Here is a 19,749-nt window from a genome sequence, read left to right as displayed (position 1 = left end):
CGCTATTCTGGCACATTCAATTGAACTGATTTAAAATCACAACCCGGTAACCCGGTACCCATAACAAATGTGTTTGTTTGTTGGTTGTCCTTTAACTACGCTGCAATAGAAAAAAAGATTAAAGTGATTTTTTGTGTGAAATTGATATAGCATATTAAACGATCTGGAGAAGGATGGCATGCGATTTTTCACGCCCTTTTTCTTTGAAAGACGAAAAAATATAAATTTTTTCTTTAATAAAGCTAAACATTTATCAACGAATCCACGTAATTTTTCACATAGACATAGTCAAAGATTACAGATTGATCATAGATTAGGTACTTCTTATCCCGTAAAACATTTCCCATGGTTTTTTCAAGTTTATAACTACATGGACGAAGTCGCGGACGTCATCGAGTGTTTGAATAATAAATGTGCCTTTTCTGGCACATTCAATTGAAATTGATTTAAAATGTCATATAATTGTGACGCACGTATTGATTGTGAAATCCACCATTTTGTCATTCAAGTGCCATCAATGGGCCAACACTTTTCAATTCAAAGCGTAAACGGTCCTCATTAGTAAAGTCCTTACACAGTTTGTGTTCAAACCCGTGTATAAATATTTATGAACGCCCTTCAGACTGTTGATTGGAAATTGAATTGCCAAATCAGGTGTTTATTTAGTACACACGTAGGGGGCTACTGTAGGTAGATATAATGTGTGTGATTAGAAAGCAAAATGTAGGTTTAATTTGATGCTGAACATGGTAAATAGATAGAAGTTTATGTGAATCGATAAATCGATATAAAATACGTCAAAGGTAGGTATTTGTCTCTTTAACAAAAACCTACCACTTCTTGTTTATAATTAAATTTTGTAAATTTTGGGCTTCTCCAGGTAGGAAACGGCTTGTAAATTTTTGGTAAAAAGATAGGTACGCCAAATGATTTGGCGTACCTATCTTTTTACCAAAAATTCACATATATCTATCGTCGTGAAAGCAATTTTGAAAATATTTTGAAACTATTAAAACTAAAGGAACTATCCGTCTTTTTAATAAAAACAAAGAAAATGTTTTTAAAATACCTTTTGGGCCACAAAAGGCACTTTGAAAACATTTTTCTTTTTTTTTACAATCGATGTTCACCAATCTTAATATGCGTCCAGCTTTAAAATATTTGTTCTGAAGCTTGTTTCTAGTACGTAGGTAATATGTTTTGCCATAAGGGAGTGCACTTCATACCATACCATAAACTATTATAATGTTTCAAAACCTTTTACCTGAACAATGACAAATTAGGCACAAAAATAAGACCATCAACCAAAACCACACAGTAAAAATACCTAAGTACCTACGTGAAAGTTAGAAGTGTTACCTATTAAGGCCCTCCATTCGTCATTTGCCTTCCTGATCACGAGATAATTTCATAAACGACAGTCCGTGAATGCTGTATTGTTCTCTTGTGCGCCTTATTAGAGATTTAGCCCTTTGCCTTAACGAGATTGACATGCTGCGTTTGTGGCAGACTCGATAAAGGCAAGTCTATTAGGCTGTGAAACATTGTTTGTTCCTTTTGGAATGCTTGTCTTTAATTGCATAAGATCCTGACATATGGCGCCGATTTAACACGAATTTCAACCCCTGAATCACACCAGAATATAAGTAGTCTTGTTTTCGCCAAAATCATAAGCATTTCAAATGATAAACTTATATTAAACTAGATGATGTTCATGAATTCGTCTGTGTGGGTTAAGATTTTTGAAAACCTACCTAGAAACCTATTTAATATGATGCATGCAGCTCTTCAAAAATCCATACTAATATTATAAATGCGAAAGTGTGTCTGTCTGTCTGTCTGCTACCTTTACACGGCCCAAAAATTTAACCAATTCTGACGAAAGGTACAGGGTTGGCTTATATCCCGGGGACGGACATAGGCTACTTTTTTTTTTTTTTTTATTCAGTCCACAAAACCGACTACAATTGGAAAGAAAAAATACAAGATGATACATGGACAAAGATACATGCGCGCAATTGCGTCTTCTCGATGTGGACTCGGCATGCACTATTAAAGTAGGTATGTAGGTACAAAACTACAGCGCAACACAAAATAAACTTAACAAACAAGGAACAAAAAAAAAATCCCGGAAAATCAAAGAGTTCCCACGGGATTCCTGAAAACCCATCCGCTTAACCGATTTGTATGTTTGGTACCGAGGTAGCTTGCGTCCCTGTAATTGACATAAGCATTTTATCCCGTAAAATCAAACAGTTCCCACGGGATCTTTATAAACCTAAATACACGCGGACGAAGTCGCGGGCGTCCTCTAGTGACTTATAAATTGCTTAAGTACTTTTGGGCTCTTTCTTCAGATAAAATGTTTTTCAAAAATACCAGCAGTCATGCATAAGATTGTGTATGTGTCGCACTTAAATATAAAGAACCAAAACTTGTTGGAACTGTAAAATAGTTGATTTACTAAATAAAGACGCCTATTAATTCAATTATAAAGGTACTGGTTCCTTATGTGGAAAATATGGAGCAAAAATCGGTCCATATATCTAAAATTAAACATGAAAGTAAAGTTGTGTACAAAGCATTTTCTATCTTTATAAAAATATTAAATACAACTTAAGCTTTCAGACAAAAAATGTGTCTAGAGAAAGGCCCTTAGAGATTTTTAATGTAACACTGGAGCACAGCGGAAACCAATCCTTAACAGGGCTCTCTCCGTCACTCGCTTCATACAATCGTAGTTCCAATTTCATTTGAATATTAAGCAACCTAAGTCCATGAAATTTTGCAGACATATTCTAGAAACTAATATCTGTATCTGTGGTGATTTAGATTTTTCTAAAAATATGTAGTTTTAAAATTACAGGGGCTCAAAGATTTGTATGTAAATTTTTAAGACTGCGTAACTTAGAAACCGAATATTTTAACAGAAATCTGGAAAACTGTAACTACGTTTGTATGAAGAGAGTGACGGAGAGACCCCTCTTAATCTAAGTGTAATACTATGGAGCACACAATACTGCAAAGTGCGACGGAAATTGCAATGATCCTACGCGCGGCCCCGCTTTATGAATGTTTCCATACGGTCCCTTGTGACAAGTTCCTGCAAGTAACTTGCAAAAATTGACTTCTTGCTGCGGGAGTGTAGACAGTGCAAGTAACTTGCCAAAGCTGACTTCAGCAAGAAATCGCAGAATTTAAATACTTGCCTGTGGACACGTGGCTTTACAACTTTTTGGAACTGCTTTGGAGTCGCTAAACAACGTGACGGCTCACGCGTTGTTGAGCGACTCCAAAGCAAATTAAGTCATTTTTTTATACCTACTAATTTTTTTTTAATTACTTTGACGAAACCCCTGACGCAGGGGTGAGTACTGTGGTCTTATAAGTGGGAGATACCTGGTTCGATTCCTAGCAGAAGCAATTTGGGAATTCATTATTTCTAAATTGTCTCTGGTCTGGTTTGGTGGGAGGCTACGGGCGTGGCTAGTTACCATCCGACGGCGAAAGCCGTAGCGCTAAGCTATTTAGAGTTCCGGTACGATGCCTTGTAGAAACCGATAAGGGGTATGGGCACATGGATTTAATAAAAGCCGCCGTACCCATTGTCTATGGCCGCACCGCATCATCACTTACCACCAGGTGATATCGCAGTCCAAGACTAACTAGTAATGGAATTTAAATTAGTTACTCATCAAGGCTAATTACTACTAAATTCTCAAAGACATTTCCGTGATCAATAATACATTAAACCAACATTGACTCAGTATTTTGCAATAGCTGGCAGCAGAAGCAACTTATGCAAATATCAATATTGGCATCGCTTCTGTATTAGCCAACAATTATTGTTATGGCGCATTAGCTTCAGACAATTTTTTTAACAATTCGACGCCAAGACAAACATCCTAACCAGGAACAGTGATAAACCGTGAAATCATAAATGGGCAATGACTCCAGGCAAAAAATAGTAAAAGTATGTATCTCTATACTAAAAGGAAACAGAGTCAATCCATGATATACTTATTAATATTATAAATGCGAAAGTGTGTCTGTCTTTTTGCTGTTTTGCACTACCGATCTGTTTAACCATTTTTTACGAAAAGTACAGCTATACTTTGCATTCCGAGGACGGATTTAGGCTGCTTTCTGCCCGCAGAATAAAAAAGTTTCTTCGGGATTTTTAAAGGCCTATCCTTTTCTATTCTGTCATTCTAAATCGTATAGTAATTGGAACTTTGTCGTTAAATATAAATAGTCGTATTGGCGCATTGACCAACAAACGTGACGACCTAACTCGCCTTGGCATCAAAACTATGAATGTGTCCACACTCTTAATGAATAATGATTTGTACGGTTATACCATTAGACCAAAAATGGTATACGGTTCATACATCGAATCGTTTCAAATGGCAAAACGTGATTTATACATTAGGATTGAGTTGTTTCGGTCTTGTTCGTGTTTGTTCAGTTAATAGTTTTGTTTTATTTATTTCTTTATTTTAGCTTGGTGCGTACGTATTTTAAAATAAAGTTTAAATATCGGCCTCTTTATTTCTCTCCGGGGACTCTTATACGGTTGGTTGGGGATTTGATCCCGGGCACCTCTTTCTTTTAGGAGTTATGTACGTTTAAAGCAATTAAATATAAGTACCTGCCTACAGTGAAGGAAGACATCGCGAGGAAACCTGAGTGCCTGAGAGTTCTCTATAATCTTCTCAAAGGTGTGTGAAGTTTACGAATCCGCACTTGTCCAGCGTGGTAGACTTAGGCCAAATCCATATAAAACTATAGATCTAAAATTTTTTAATGTGATTAGTAGCAATACTATTTCAAGTTTCATAAAACAAAGAGCTAACATAATCTTTTAGTCCCAATTAAAAAACACTCTCTCTGCCTATTTACCTTTAACCTTTATAAAGTTTTCGCCCAGGGATAACAGATTTGGTAATGGGTATAATTAAAAGGCCATTTCGTAGCTTTTAAAAGTGAATTACTTTTAAAGGAAAATCCACTGATGTCTCTATCAGGTACAGGTAGACAATCTATACCTTTATAAACTCGCTTTTTCCCGTGAATACTATATAATATACGAGAGGATGCCCGCGACTTCGTCCGCGTGGATTTCGGTTTTTAAAGATCCCATGGGAACTATTTGATTTTCCGGGATAAAAGGCTTAAGTCTTCATTAAGCGTAAAACGTGTGATGAATTATTGTAAATATCATCAAGAAATAATAAACACGTTTGTGAATATACCTAAGATTCGATTGATATATAACTGAATTCACGTTTTGAAGTCAATTAAATGCTAATATCGTGAGTGTAAATAAGCTAATAATGTATTCAAACTTTTGCAACTCGCTCCCTGTGACCGTGTGATTGATTTATGCACTAAACTAGATAGCGCAGACATCAGACAAAACTTCGATCTTAAATATTAATTATCTCATGAATTAACATCACTACTCATATTACAAATGCGACAGTGTGTGCGTTTGTCGGTTTGTTGGTCATTCAATAACGTCACAACGGAGTAACGGATCGACGTGATTTTTTTGCATGGGTATAGTTAAAGTTCTGGATACTGACATAGGCTACTTGTTATCACGGAAAATCAAAGAGTTCCCTCGAGACTTTTGAAAACCTAAATCCACGCGGACGAAGTTGCGGGCATCAGCTAATATCACATCGGTGTGGAGGTCGAAAAGTATGCATAATTCCTTGGCTTTCTTAATTACTAGAGAATGCCCGCGGCTTCACCCGCGTGGATTTCGGTTTTTTAAAATCCCGTAGGAACTCTTTGATTTTCCGGGATAAAAAGTTGCTTATGTCCTTCCCCGGGATGTATCCCAAGTCTGTACCAAATTTCATTAAAATCGGTTCGGCGGTTAGGCCGTGAAAACGTAGCAGACAGACAGAGAGACAGACACACTTTCGCATTTATAATATTAAGTATGGACTAGATGATGCCCGCAACTTCTTCCGCGTGAATTCAGAATTTTGAATATCCCGTGGGAATTCTTTGATTTTTCAGGTTAAAAAATAGCTTATGTCCTTTCCCGGGATACAAGATATCGTCAAAATTGGTTAAACGGATGGGCGGTGAAAAGCTAGCAGACAGACAGAATATGCATTTGTAATAGTAAAATCCAGGTCGATTGTAAGTTTTAAATTGCTAACCATTTTAAATTATCAATTAACTACAAGTGTAAATAAAAATTTATAACACCCCCGACAAGTGAAGTTACAGTAACTAGAAAAGAGCTGATAACTTTCAAACGGCTGAACCGATTTTCTTGGATTATAGCGAAGAACAGTCTTGATCAAGCCACCTTTCAAACAAAAAAAAAAACTAAATTAAAATCGGTTCATTAGTTTAGGAGCTACGATGTCACAGACAGATACACAGATACACACGTCAAACTTATAACACCCCTCTTTTTGGGTCGGGGGTTAAAAAGTACATGAAATGTTTATGACCACACATCTATGTATTTCATACAAGTTTTGTTAAAAAGTTGCTGATTTGACTAGTAGTCACCATCCCAATTGCGATAGTCTTGTCGTATGTCTGTTATGTTGTTCCCTTACAGGTTTCCGATCTAAATTGCACATCAGTATGGCCGAGTGTTGTAACTTGAAAGCTATTCATCATGACTACTACCTAATAATGGTATTCGAAACTTATTTAGTTTGCCTGACTCCTGTCTTCGAAGATAATAGTCCGCTATTACCAAGAGTATAGATATTAGATAAAATATTAGTTGTACTAAACTAATATTATGGTAGGATTGCTAGTATTTTCTAATACCTAATAATGCTGTTGGAGAAATTCTGTAAACATGAATGGAACTTTATTAGAAGTTTCTTTAATATGTACGTAATATCATTTGAAGTTCTAAAAGCCATTATTCTTTCCATCAGGCAAGATTTTCGGTCAAGCGCAAGCCATTTTAGATACAAAAAGTTGCATAAAAAAAGATGGGTATCCTTCAGTTCAGCTTCCTAAACAAGCTATTATCATAATTAAGATCAACCCATCGATGGATCACTACTGAGCACAGGTCTCCTCTCAGAATAATAAAGGTTTTACCATAGTCCAACACTAGAAAAGTGCGGATTGGCAGACTGACAGACAAACATTTGAGAACATTATGGAAAGTTTTAGGCAAACCCCGGTTTCGTCACGATATTTTTCTTCCCCGTTAAAGCAAGTGACATTTAATTGCTTGAAATGCACATAACTCCGAGAAGTTAGAAGTGCGTGCCCGGGATCGAACCCCAGACCCCTGATTATAAGGCCGGGACGTTTAAACCACTGGGCCATCACTGCTTCAACATACGTTATAATGATTGCGACTGTATTAAGCAATTACTCATTGATCCTTAATTGAATGTTCAATCACATCTTATTTCTCACTCAGTCAATGATAAGACAGAAACGAATTCGGCTATTCATTTCAGTTGGACGTCTCATTCAATTTTGTTCACGAACTGATTAGGTACGCCTCTTTCGCTTCCCCGTCGATTCGTCCCTGTTGATTACTGCCTCAAGGATAGGCTACATTAATGGTCGAGTAGCGATTTTTATGACTTATTTGCAAAACCTATTCTTAGTAGGATCTACGATGTCGCTTTGCAACTTACATGTAGTGTACATTTCCAGCGGTTTAACATATGCAGTTCATTTTTTTGAAGTTATAGAAGACCTGCTGATTCCCACACCTTCGTTCGCGTGGATTTAAGTTTTTAACCGTTTGAACTTTTCATTTTGTGGGATGAAATGTAGAAGAGTATGTCACTCTTAAGGTCTTTAGCTATATTCATGAAAAATTCAGGTTAATCTGTTGCTCCGCTACGGCGTGTTTGAAGTCTTGATGCTTGTTAGTTTGACAATCACTACTCATATTCGAATGTGTGTTTGTTGGTTTTTCCTTACATCACGTCGCAACGAAGCAACGGATTGAATTGATTTTTGGAACGAGAGGACCTGGTGAGTGCTATAGGCTACATTTTGCCCCGGAATATTAAAGAGTTAATCTTTTGTTGAAGACTGGCTTCCCCGTTTCATAGTCTACCACCGTTCCCGCCTGCGCGTCCGCTAGTCTTATCCACTGTCACTACAACCTTATAAACTTAAGTGCTAAGAATAGAGACAAATTGGCTAGTCTATTTAAGGATACCATTTGGGACCAAATTTTTGCTGAGTGCATCCCAAATACCAATTAGGTCATTCATGAGGTCAATAGACTATTTACGGGTCTTGCTCACTTTTGCCATTTCTATACGACTGCCCAAAAAAGGAATGTAACATTTCAGGGTTCATGTGTGTATGTGAGTTTTTTATTCCACCATAACTTCTATATGCCTGAACAGATTTAGATGTTTAAGGTCAATTCACACCGTACTCGTGACACGTGCGTAGTGACGCGCGTAACCCCTAACACACCGTTTTTGCGGCTCGAGCGATAAGTGGCAAACTAGAACTCTTTTAGTTCATCCTGTTTGTCCGTTCGTTTGATTGTATCACACAGCCCTCTTTTTTATTGAGTTGTATCTCAATTCTCGATCCATCAAATTACTTCTCCCAAGGTGATATTATTATGATCAAAATGTCTACCGACAAATTCTGCTAACAATAGCTATCGGAACCAAAATTGCGGGGTCCATACTGGGTCACACCACAAAATAATACCCATGGGTATAAATAAATCCTTCAGTGCCACTTTCCCCTTTAAATAATTGTATATTTACAACAAGCAAGCAAACGGTAAACGAAAAAGTGAAAGACAAAAGGATGCGACGTATAAAAATTTATGATGAGAGAGCTTTCATATAGATTGGACCTCAAAGCATTTATTCAAAGTACCTACATTACACAATTTTTAACTGTCAATGTTGAATTTATAAGATAACTAGAGGATGCCCGCGACTTCGTCCGCGTGGATTTAGGTTTTTAAAGATCCCGTGGGAACTGTTTGATTTTCCGGGATAAAAAGTTGCCTATGTCAATTACATGGACGCAAGCTACCTTGGTACCAAATTTCATACAAATCCGTTAAGCGGATGGGTCTTTAGGAATCCCGTGGGAACTCCTTGATTTTCCGGGATAAAAGTAACCTATGTCCTTCCCCGGGATATAACTTATAAGCTAACTCTGTACCAAATTTCTTCAGAATCGGTTAAACTGTTGAGCCGTGAAAGGGTAGCAGACAGACAGACAGACACACTTTCGCATTTATCATATTAGTATGGCTAGTGTGGATAATGTAATTTGGTCATAATTAATTACGTTAGCTTAAAACGAAAACAATCTTTAACGGTGAAGAATCAAATAAAATATCATACAAATATGAAAACTATCAAAAGGTCAACATTCCTTAGTTAATAACTGAATAGTTAGTTAACGTTTCTTTTTCGTACTTTAATTGCATCAGATACTCTGTTAAAATGGAGATAAAAACAATTTGTCAATAAAATTTTATCTGCACCTTATTTTATATTTATATAAAAGAAATCCTTATTATTTTTTTAAAAGTCCCCAATTTGATATCGAGTCGTAAAATGAATTAAACATTGCGAAAGCCTCCGCTTCTACGGCTTATCTTCATTGATATAATTGACAAGTTCCCGGCATTTCATTGACAAGATAAGCAATTAAGTCCGTTGCGCTATCAAGTTGTCCAATTTATGTGAGAAGACCCTCACCGCACGTCGTGTGCGGCCTTTCCTTAAACCTGATCGCACATTGCAGTACGCACCGTATGCAATGCATTTTCAGCACTGAAAATATACTTTACGTCATTGCAATTAGATGCCGCGCCGTCTATATTCGTTCCGAACCGAATCTCTTGTCCAATTTATGTGAGAAGACCCTCACCGCACATCGCGTGCGGCTTTTCTTTAAGAGCCGATTCACACCAAGCACGTACACGTGACCACGCGCGTAGTGACGCGCGTGAATCAATAGACATGACAGCACGCATTACGTCAACGCGAACGTTCACGTCACGCAAGCGGTATGCCATATCTCATACAGTTCCATACATTACAACGTCATGGTACGCGCTACGTCTACGCTTACGTGCTGCATACGCGTTTGGTGTGTCCCAGCTTTTAACCTGAGCGTATATGGCAGCACACGTCGTCAATAGCGCTTTTTCAAGACTGAAAAAGCTAGTAACGTCACGTTTAGTTGCTGCGCCCGCGCACATCCGTCCAGCCACAGCATCCCGAATTTCGGATCAACAGCCTTGATTTGAGACCAACTGAAGGAGCTCAAAGCAGTTGTATCCTTATAGTAAAAACTCTTTGATTTTCCTGGTTAAAATGTAGCTTATGTCCTCCCTCGGGATGTAAGCTAACTCTGTAGTTCTGTACCCATTGTTGTTGAGCCTTGAAAATCTAGCAGACAGACAGACACGACTTTCGCATTTATAATATTAGTGATTTTAGTATGGATATTAGTATAATATTAGTATGGATTATTGTTAGATTGACATTACTGTAAAATGTGCTTATATTATGTGATAAGTCTTGCACCGCACTCCGTGTGCGGCCTCTCCTTATAAACGTAAAACAAGCCAAATTAAGTTATTAGGCTATGCAAATGAAGTCGATATGGTAATTCGAGGCGTACGGACAGGCAATTAAATCCGGCCGTATTATTGTGTTGCCGGTCTGATATCTGTGTTCCATAAATATAGTTTGAGGAAAATATTATAATAACTGGAGAAAATGAAAACGCATGCTTGATAATTGCAGAAGTTTTGTTTTGATTCTGCTTAGTGTTCTTGTATGTGCAATTTATTCCTTATTTTTATAACACCCCTCTTTTTGGGTCGGGGGTTAAAAATGAAAAAATACTAATTTATTTTTATCTTTATTTACAGGTACGTACGTCATTTAATGCGCTGGTTGGATAGAAAAGGTTTTGGTAATTTCCATATTATATACCTCCAGGTTCCATCAAAAATCCATCTTCCAGAAATTAAGAAATCTAGCACTCTACACAGTTCCACTTAGTATGTATTTTTTACAAGAAAAGAGCTGATAACTTTCAAACGGCTGAACCGATTTTCTTCGATTATAGCTAAGAACACTCTCGATCAAGCCACGTTTCAAACAAAAAAAAAACTAAATTAAAATCGGTTCATTCGTTTAGGAGCTACGATGCCACAGACAGATACACAGATACACACGTCAAACTTATAACACATCTCTTTTTGGGTCGGGGGTTAATAAGGTCTTGCACGCGCTGGCTGTTAGCCTATAACACAATATTAACCAGTCTCATTTAACAGTGTGAAGTTTAACGTTACAGTTTACTTTAATCAGTTAACGTTTAATCAGTCAGCTCTGAATATTATACTGTGATAAAATCATACAGGAAACTCAACAGTTGATCTTTTCAAATAAACGCGAGAAAGTTAATATATGGTTATGGAGGTTTAAGGTCAAATTCAACGGATCAACTTAAATTAGTTATAACTAATATGATTATAACAGTTGTTGGTTGAATACTGGCTTTGTCTATAGTGGTTTTATCCGCTTAAAAACTAGCTAACTGTATCCAAAATATTTTTGTCAGAACAGAGTTTTAGTAAAAAAAAAAATTACGAGATATTTCATTGACTGATTGACACTATTATTGGTGACAGAAGTGCTGGTTCAGTTTTTGCACAAAGGATCAGCCTGGCTCTCCAGCGCGGGAAGGCAGCCAGTATTCTTGGTACAATTGTTACATAAGGTGTTATGTGTAAAGTTAAGGCTTTTAGTATTATTGTAAGTAAATTGTCAATTTCTTTTATTATTTGTTTTATCTTTTTATCTTATATTTTATCTTATAAGTAGTTACATCCTGCTGATACTTTATATTATGGGAAGACACTGCCTCCTGAAACACAGTTTTCACTTCATCAGGACGCAGGGCCTCACACTAAAGTTTGTAAACACTGTTTTGTTAAGATAATAAAGATTTATTTATTTTTTATTTATTTATCCGCTTTATTTTGCCTACAATAAACAATATATGTGCATAAAAATATTTCTAGAAAAGGAATAAGTTATAATAACAAATAACTTTAACTAAGCTTAACATTAACTTTACTTAAATATAAACTAGACATATTAACAGCCAGGGTTTTGTCTGACCTTTGTGACCTTTCTGACAGCAGCATCAGGTCAAGATCGTCAGACGATTGTATTTTCATCGGTATATAATAATTATATTACATTTCAGTCTGTCATAATGTCAAGGTGATATTTGTGTGTGGGCTAAGATTTTAGTAAAAGACTAAAATTATAAGTTTAATAAAAGATTTTATTAAAATAAATTGTGTGCATGATGGGATTTCTAGGTTCATCCTCTGTTTATCCGTTGGTGAGAACTGAATACCGTATAAAAATCCAGAATCAGCAGTTTCTGAGATAAACGCGAACAGACAGACAAATTCGGCGGAGGGCCGAGGTTTTATATAGTAGGTAAGTAGTGATAGTGGTGAACCAATTTCGATGATTTTCTATACATTAGCTTTTGTCTGTGACTCAGCTCAGCCCGCGTGGAATATACATCTATGGGAATAGGTAAGTAGGTAGGTACTCGGGGATAACGTAGCTAATTAATAATGAAAGAATTTTCAAAATCGGTTAATTTTTTTCCTGAGATTACTTCTTACATACAAACTCACAAAGTAACAAACTTTACCTGTATTATATTAGTGTAAAGTATATTTATTATTTATGCAAACTGAGAAAGTTATGCTCCAATATAATTAATTGACGACAAATGAATTAGGAATGTGATGTTCGCATTAACAGATAAACTAAATAATATTATTATATTTGATATTATAGTATTAGAATAGAATTGTATAAACATCCCATTAAAGAATACAATAAAATACGAAAAAACCCGGTCAAGTGCGAGTCGAACTGGCATTCGAAGGGTTCCGCGCTATCGTATAAGAAATCTTAAATAAAAAAGAAGTATAATTTTGCAAGTTAATTCCGTACAGTGCCATCTTGATATGATTTAGTAAACTAATTAAGTATAACCATTTTTTTTTTTTTGTGATGGAACCACAAATTCACGATTTCGGGTTTTCACTATACTTGTGCTAGACCAGGCTACCTTACCTGCCTTTCATGATTTCTAGGTCAACGGGAAGTACCCTATAGGTTTCTCGACACACACGATAGACAGACAACGGAGTGATCCTATAAGGGTTCCTTTTTCCTTTTGAGTTACAGAACCCTAAACTATGCATCTCTACGTATAATAACCGTAAATATGTGCAATAACGTTCAACACCAATATACATATTTTATGAAAAAAACACGAATCCTTAAGTTTTATTAAGCCATTTCTAATAAAATTTATATTTATATTAGATACACTAAATGTCTCTTCAAAAATACTGATTTGTTTGCGACTTTGCTTGATAAAAATAGTAGGTTCCCTGCAGTTTTCCAAAAACGGTCACTGATTAAATTTGCGATTTGCATAATTTTCTAACAGTTATTTTAGTAGACTGCTAAGCTAAATTAGTCTTTTAGAAGCTAGAATTAATTTAATGAATTTAATGTATTATACTATTGGGAGTGTGGGATGACCTCCAGCCCGCTGGACCGATGACCTGAAGAAGGTGGCGGGGAGCGGGTGGATGAGGAAGGCGGAGGACCGTGTTTGGTGGCGCGCTCTTGGGAAGGCCTATGTCCAGCAGTGGACGCAAACAGGCTGATTGATTGACTGATTGATTGAATGTATTAATAAAAACCGGCCAAGTGCGAGTCGGGTATTATTTCCAACATTTTGCACGATAAATCAAAACTGTTATGCATAAAAATAAATAAAAATCTGTTTTAGAGTATACAGGTAAAGCCCTTTCATATTATGATACCCCACTTGGTATAGTTATCATACTTCGAAAATTGAAACATGTTTAATTTTTTTTAAATGATGTGACCACAAATTCACGGTTTTCAGATTTATTTCTGTACTTGTGCTATAAAACCTACCTAGCTGCCAAATTTCATGATTCTAGGTCAACGGGAAGGTTATATACCTACCTATAGGTTTGACAGACACGACGGATGGACGGACGGACAGACAGACAGACAACAAAGTGATCCTATAAGGGTTCCATTTTTCATTTTGAGGTACGGAACCCTAAAAAAATTGAAAAATGTTTGGCTGTTGAATAAATAAATAAATCTTTGTTCAGGCTTCCGGCGACCTAAATTCTAATTGATGTCCGCGCATACAGTTTTTGCAAGAGCAATTTAGTCACGCAATCAAATAGCAATAGTCGGTTTTGAAAGACATTCCAAAAACATAAGTAATAAATACTTCACCAAACTCAATTTATTAGCTAATAAATTATGCATAGAAATAAATTATAATATAAATAGACGCAATCAGCGTCGCGTATAGATAATATGGTCGTAAAACTTAAATAGACTAACATTAATCAAAAAATGTCGATAGGTATAATATTTACATATTATATCACATATCGAAACTGGCGATTTTTATGAGATTCTCTGAATCACATGACTTCCGATAGCTTGTAATCGATTTCTCCACTTAATTTAAAATTTATTACATTATAGTCCATTTTTATATAGACTGAGAGTTGTTGGATATTTTTTAGGAAAATCAGAATTCCAACGGGATTTAAAAAAAGCCTAAATATACGCGGATGAAGTCGCGATCATCATTTAGTTATAATATGGTTATAATATAATACTATATGGTGTTAAACGAATCAGTAATAGTATTAAAATTATTAGTAGTTTAGTATTTTTGAAACCCGCAGTGTATAGCGTGCAAAACTCGGGGTCACTGCCCCACCTACGACGCGGTATTGACCCCTCGGTACCTATCTACGCAATGCTAGTTGACCTCTAGCGGATGTAGTAATCCGGCATCAAAAACAAAATAATTACATAAGTTATCCAATCAATCGGCCTGTTTGCGTCCACTGCTGGACATAGGCCTTCCCATGAGCGCGCCACCACACACGATCCTCCGCCTTCCTCATCCACCTACTTCCTGCTACCTTCTTAAGTCCAACCACCACTGGGTTGGATTTCGTCCCAGGGATTATGTAGGTATGCGTATCAACAATACGAAATTAAAAACAAAAATTTAAGAATCAGAAACGTATATTCAATGTAACTGTATCCCACTCGATAAAAACCAATTGCAAATTCAAAGAGCCTTTTTATAAAATCCGAAACCAGACGTACTTTATTGCATTACAGAAATAAAGTGCCCCTGACACGATGCCCTTGAACTCTCGACACTCGAAACGGAACGATCTGCGTGAGAGATCGTTACAAAATCGTTTTCACGTCGAACAACGATCGGCGATAAACGGACAATAACATTGGCAGTTATTACGTATCGATTGAATGCGATGGCCGTCGAAAATTTCAATGCCAATTCGAGTTCGATTCGATTTCGATTTTCAGTTTGGTGGTAACATTGTCTAATCGTTTATTGTGATTTCGAATAATTACAATCGGAATATTTATTCGAAAACACGAATTAACTCCAAGTAATTATAGCACATATGATTCAAAGCGGAAGTGTTTACTTAAGCGAATTAACTTATTATGTGAAATTACCCGATCGGTTATTGCAAGTTTGAATTATTTTCTCTATAAGGACTAGAATCAGAAATCTATACTAATATTATAAATGCGAACGTGTGTTTATCTGTCTGTATGTTACCTTTTCAAATCTCCTCCGTTTACCCGATTTTGCCGTTTGGTACCTATAGAGAAAGCTTGCATCCCGGAGACGGACTAGCTTATTTTTTTTCCAGAAAATCAAGGATTTTAAGACCGGATTTAAAAATCTAAGTCCATGCAGACGAAGTTGCGGGCATCGTAGTTCAAATCAAATAATTTTAATGGAATAATGATAAGTAGAAATGAATTGAATATAACAAAAATTAATTAAAAAGATCAAAAGAAACTAGTTCATGTAGGCCAAAGTTATTATTATCCAAGTAAGAATAATGAGAAAAGCCTAAGCAAATATTAACGAAATCCTAGTACGAAAATGTTTACTGACATTTACATATTCATAGGTAGTCTTTGCATTCAAAGTTTTTTTATGAATGAATGAAACAGTGCTCTACATAAAAATGTTAGATATACCTCGTACGATGGTACGGAACCCACTGTGTCCTAATCCTTTTGCTACCCGACTGCGGCAAAGCCAAAAGGAAGGGTTATGATTTTAGCAGTCTATGTATGCATGTATGTATGTATGTATGTATGTGTGTGTGTATGTGTGTGTGTATGTATGTGTGTATGTTTTTAAATATTAGGATCATAATGAAAATAAGTTCTTATCATTTTTTCTAGATCGTAATTCGTTATTATGATTGAAGTGTGATTGTAACAAGAATAGTAAGAATACTGGTTGCTTTTGCACTGAATTGCTATCAGATTAGAGTATTAATATTCGTCATGTCTGTTCGCGGTATACTATTGTAATTTAAACAATCATAAACCACCGTTACAAATTCCATCGCTATCTGACATCAACGTACCCAATAGGGACAAACAGGGATGGCATAAATTAATAGATTCTTATTTCAATCGCTTACTAATAGAAAATCGATGTTTATTAAATCCATTTTCATAAAAGCCGTTAAAATCGATTCAGTGCTTGCACGTATTCTAATTTCTCATGCGCTTAAAATAATATCATATGTTAACTAAAAAACTAATTGGATATAATTTAAATAATAAGTTTGTAATGCCTTTAAAGTAAAAAGAATGACATTTCAATTAGCATCTAATGAATCACTTTTGAAAGTAAAAAATTATTATTTTTGAGGTGAGGTAATGGTGATCTGCTTGCTACTCATATTTTTTAAAGCTTTTAACGACTTTAAAATCGATTTCAGAACCTCAATCACATCCCTACCGCCAAATTGGATGCACACAATTTTCTATTTACTCTTACACTATCTCAATCTTTTAATTTTTGTTCGACAACAAGATTTATGACATTGCATAACTTTAAATCGGCCACAAACGGACAATAAAGCGAGTTATGACTTTGAAAAATAAATCGAATTATAGCCTAGACAGAAATTCTATTGTGGTTATCGGGCCCATTGTAAAAGCTGAGACATAAATAAACGGAGAAATAAATAAGGCTTGCGTTTGCTGTCGTAAATACAATGCTTTAGCGCCAAGAGCTGACAAATAAGTGCTATAAAGTACTGGTGTACCCTTTAAGTAGTACTTTTAAAATAAACGAGTGTAGTTTGGCAGCTGCACTGAACTAAATTACTGGAAACGGAAAAAGAAGAGATATTTTTCTTTCATATTGCACATGGTTATGGTGGCTTTATGGTAATAAGTATATATAAGTAAGTAGTAGCTGAGTTTGTTGTGGGTTCTTCTAAAACCTGGGCGCGTTTGGAACCCTTGTAGCTTTCATTTTTAACCCCCGACCCAAAAAGAGGGGTGTTATAAGTTTGACGTGTGTATCTGTGTATCTGTCTGTGGCATCGTAGCTCCTAAACCCATGAACCGATTTTAATTTAGTTTTTTTTATTTGTAAGGTGGCTTAATCGAGAGTGTTCTTAGCTATAATCCAAGAAAATTGGTTCAGCCGTTTGGAAGTTATCAGCTCTTTTCTAGTTACTGTAACCTTTACTTGTCGGGGGTGTTATAAATTTTTAATTTACACTTGTTGTTTCACTACTTGATCTTGACTACTACGCCATTCACTACATGACAAGTTTTGCTCTTTTTACCTGACTTCGAAAATCGGTTCTCGATTCGACTGTATGTTGTTTTTTTTGCATATTATCAATCCTTCGCTGGCCCACTACTGAAAACAGGTGCCTTCTCAGAATGAGAAGGGCTTAAGTCATAGTCTACCACTCTGGTTAAGTGCGAATTAGCATAGTTCACACACCCGAGAACATTCTTCTAGAGCTCTCAGACATACAGATTTCCTCAATTTCTTACGTGAAGTTTTCTTTCATTGTTATGCTAAATGATATTTAATTGCTTGAAACGCACATACCTAATTCCGAAAAGTTACGGGTACCCGAGACCCGCCGAACAGGAGATCGAAGGATTACAAAACGACTGTAAAGTTAGGTATCATTATTATAGCCATAAAGCTGGGATTTATCTTAGCGTCTAGGTTCTTTCTCTTCAATGATGTAAGACGTCTTAAGAGAATTTCAGCTCATGTCTTGTCCCACGCAACTCTGACTCACGGGTATCGATGTCGCTCCTAGTGTTACCGTCATCACTTCCTATTTCACAAGATACTATTTGAGATACGTTCCCAGCTTCCGCGCTCTTATCACTTACTTTATGGCGTTTCGATAAAACTGTGACTTTTATAAGGTCAGCAGTTTTTTCTATAACGTTCAAACGCCGAAATTTCACCTCAAGCGCGGATCGCGCTGTGCACATACACAGGTAGTTCGATATACTCATATTATAATTCTGCTAGTTTAGTGTAATGACTGTTGGTGGTTCTGACAATTTTTTTTTTGAAAAATTGGCAGTCTGTGGGGATTTTTCAGTGCTCTAAACAACGCAATTATTATAGTGATCTATACTTATTCATTGCCTCTGAATCCGCTGGGGCCTTACCGACAAATTGGTGTCACACAAGGTTCATTATTAGGACTTTTTCTATTCTTGGTTTATATTGATGACCTAGTAATCATGATATAAATATATGTTTAATAAATTGAGAAGAAATGTTTAATTAAGTGAGACCAAGATAGTAATTATTGTTGTTGAGGACTGTCATGAGGTCCAAAAAGTGCATAATTGGTAGACCCGTTTGGTGACTAAATTAACAGTCGCAGAGAACTCCTAGATTCAGAAGGTGTAAGACAGCGGCGGGCGTGCCAAATAGAACAACAACTACAAGAAACAAGAAGAGAAGGTTTCTAAAAGAAATCTATATCCAGCAGTGGATGTCAATTGTCAATTGATTGATAACGATGACTGTAATGAAAAACTAGATCACTTGACGGCACGGTAAGATAATAGTTAACAAGTAACCTATATTAACAGTCCAGTGAACGATGATAACTCGTTTGTCTCCAAGATTAATAGACCATTATAAAAAGACATTATAAGGCGAATGATGATAAAAAGGAAATTGGGTCAATAAGTTCTGTAGAAAAACGCCGCGAGTAAAAGCTAGGGCGTGTATAAAAATGCAAGAAACTTAATACTCACATTAGCATTAATATAAGCTTGTCATTCAATGAATCAGCCGTATATTTGCCTTTTATATGTCCAAACACAATTAGCATATATAAAGATTAGAAAGGCGTCGGCGGCGTGTTTAAACGAGCAAAAATCACGTCGGATGCTAATTTATTTACTAATAACACGTGTTTATGTGGTTTCTAGTTAAAGTCGAAAGTTCACGATAAGTTCAGTGAATCATTTGACTATTATAGGGGGAACTTTAGGATTGTGAAATGTCGTTATACCAAGATACTTATTAACGCCTTTAAGTGATTTGTTTGATGATTTCAAGTGATCTTTGACACGGACTAATAATAGTAAAATTCAATATTCAGATTCAAAATGTTGGCAACACTTGTGACTCTTATAACATGTCAAGCCTTTACCATCGGTTTGGAAAACAAATTCTAATGAGAAGAGCGGCAAGATACTAAGGTACTTTTTCAAAAGGCCAAATATTCACGTGTAGTAGTGCTCCTACTAAGTT

The 19,749-nt window shown here is 36.1% G+C and overlaps 1 protein-coding gene across 2 annotated transcripts in view; it reads left to right on the top strand.

Annotated features, from left to right (window-relative positions):
* The window catches only part of LOC123876757 (rho GTPase-activating protein 7), a 376,179-nt gene that overhangs the window by 147,043 nt on the left and 209,387 nt on the right, over positions 1–19,749 (top strand). The gene's annotated exons all lie outside the window — the stretch shown is intronic.

This window comes from Maniola jurtina, chromosome 22 (genome assembly GCF_905333055.1).
Source record: "Maniola jurtina chromosome 22, ilManJurt1.1, whole genome shotgun sequence".
Taxonomy (NCBI): domain Eukaryota; kingdom Metazoa; phylum Arthropoda; class Insecta; order Lepidoptera; family Nymphalidae; genus Maniola; species Maniola jurtina.
This window is presented reverse-complemented; position numbering and strand designations above follow the sequence as displayed.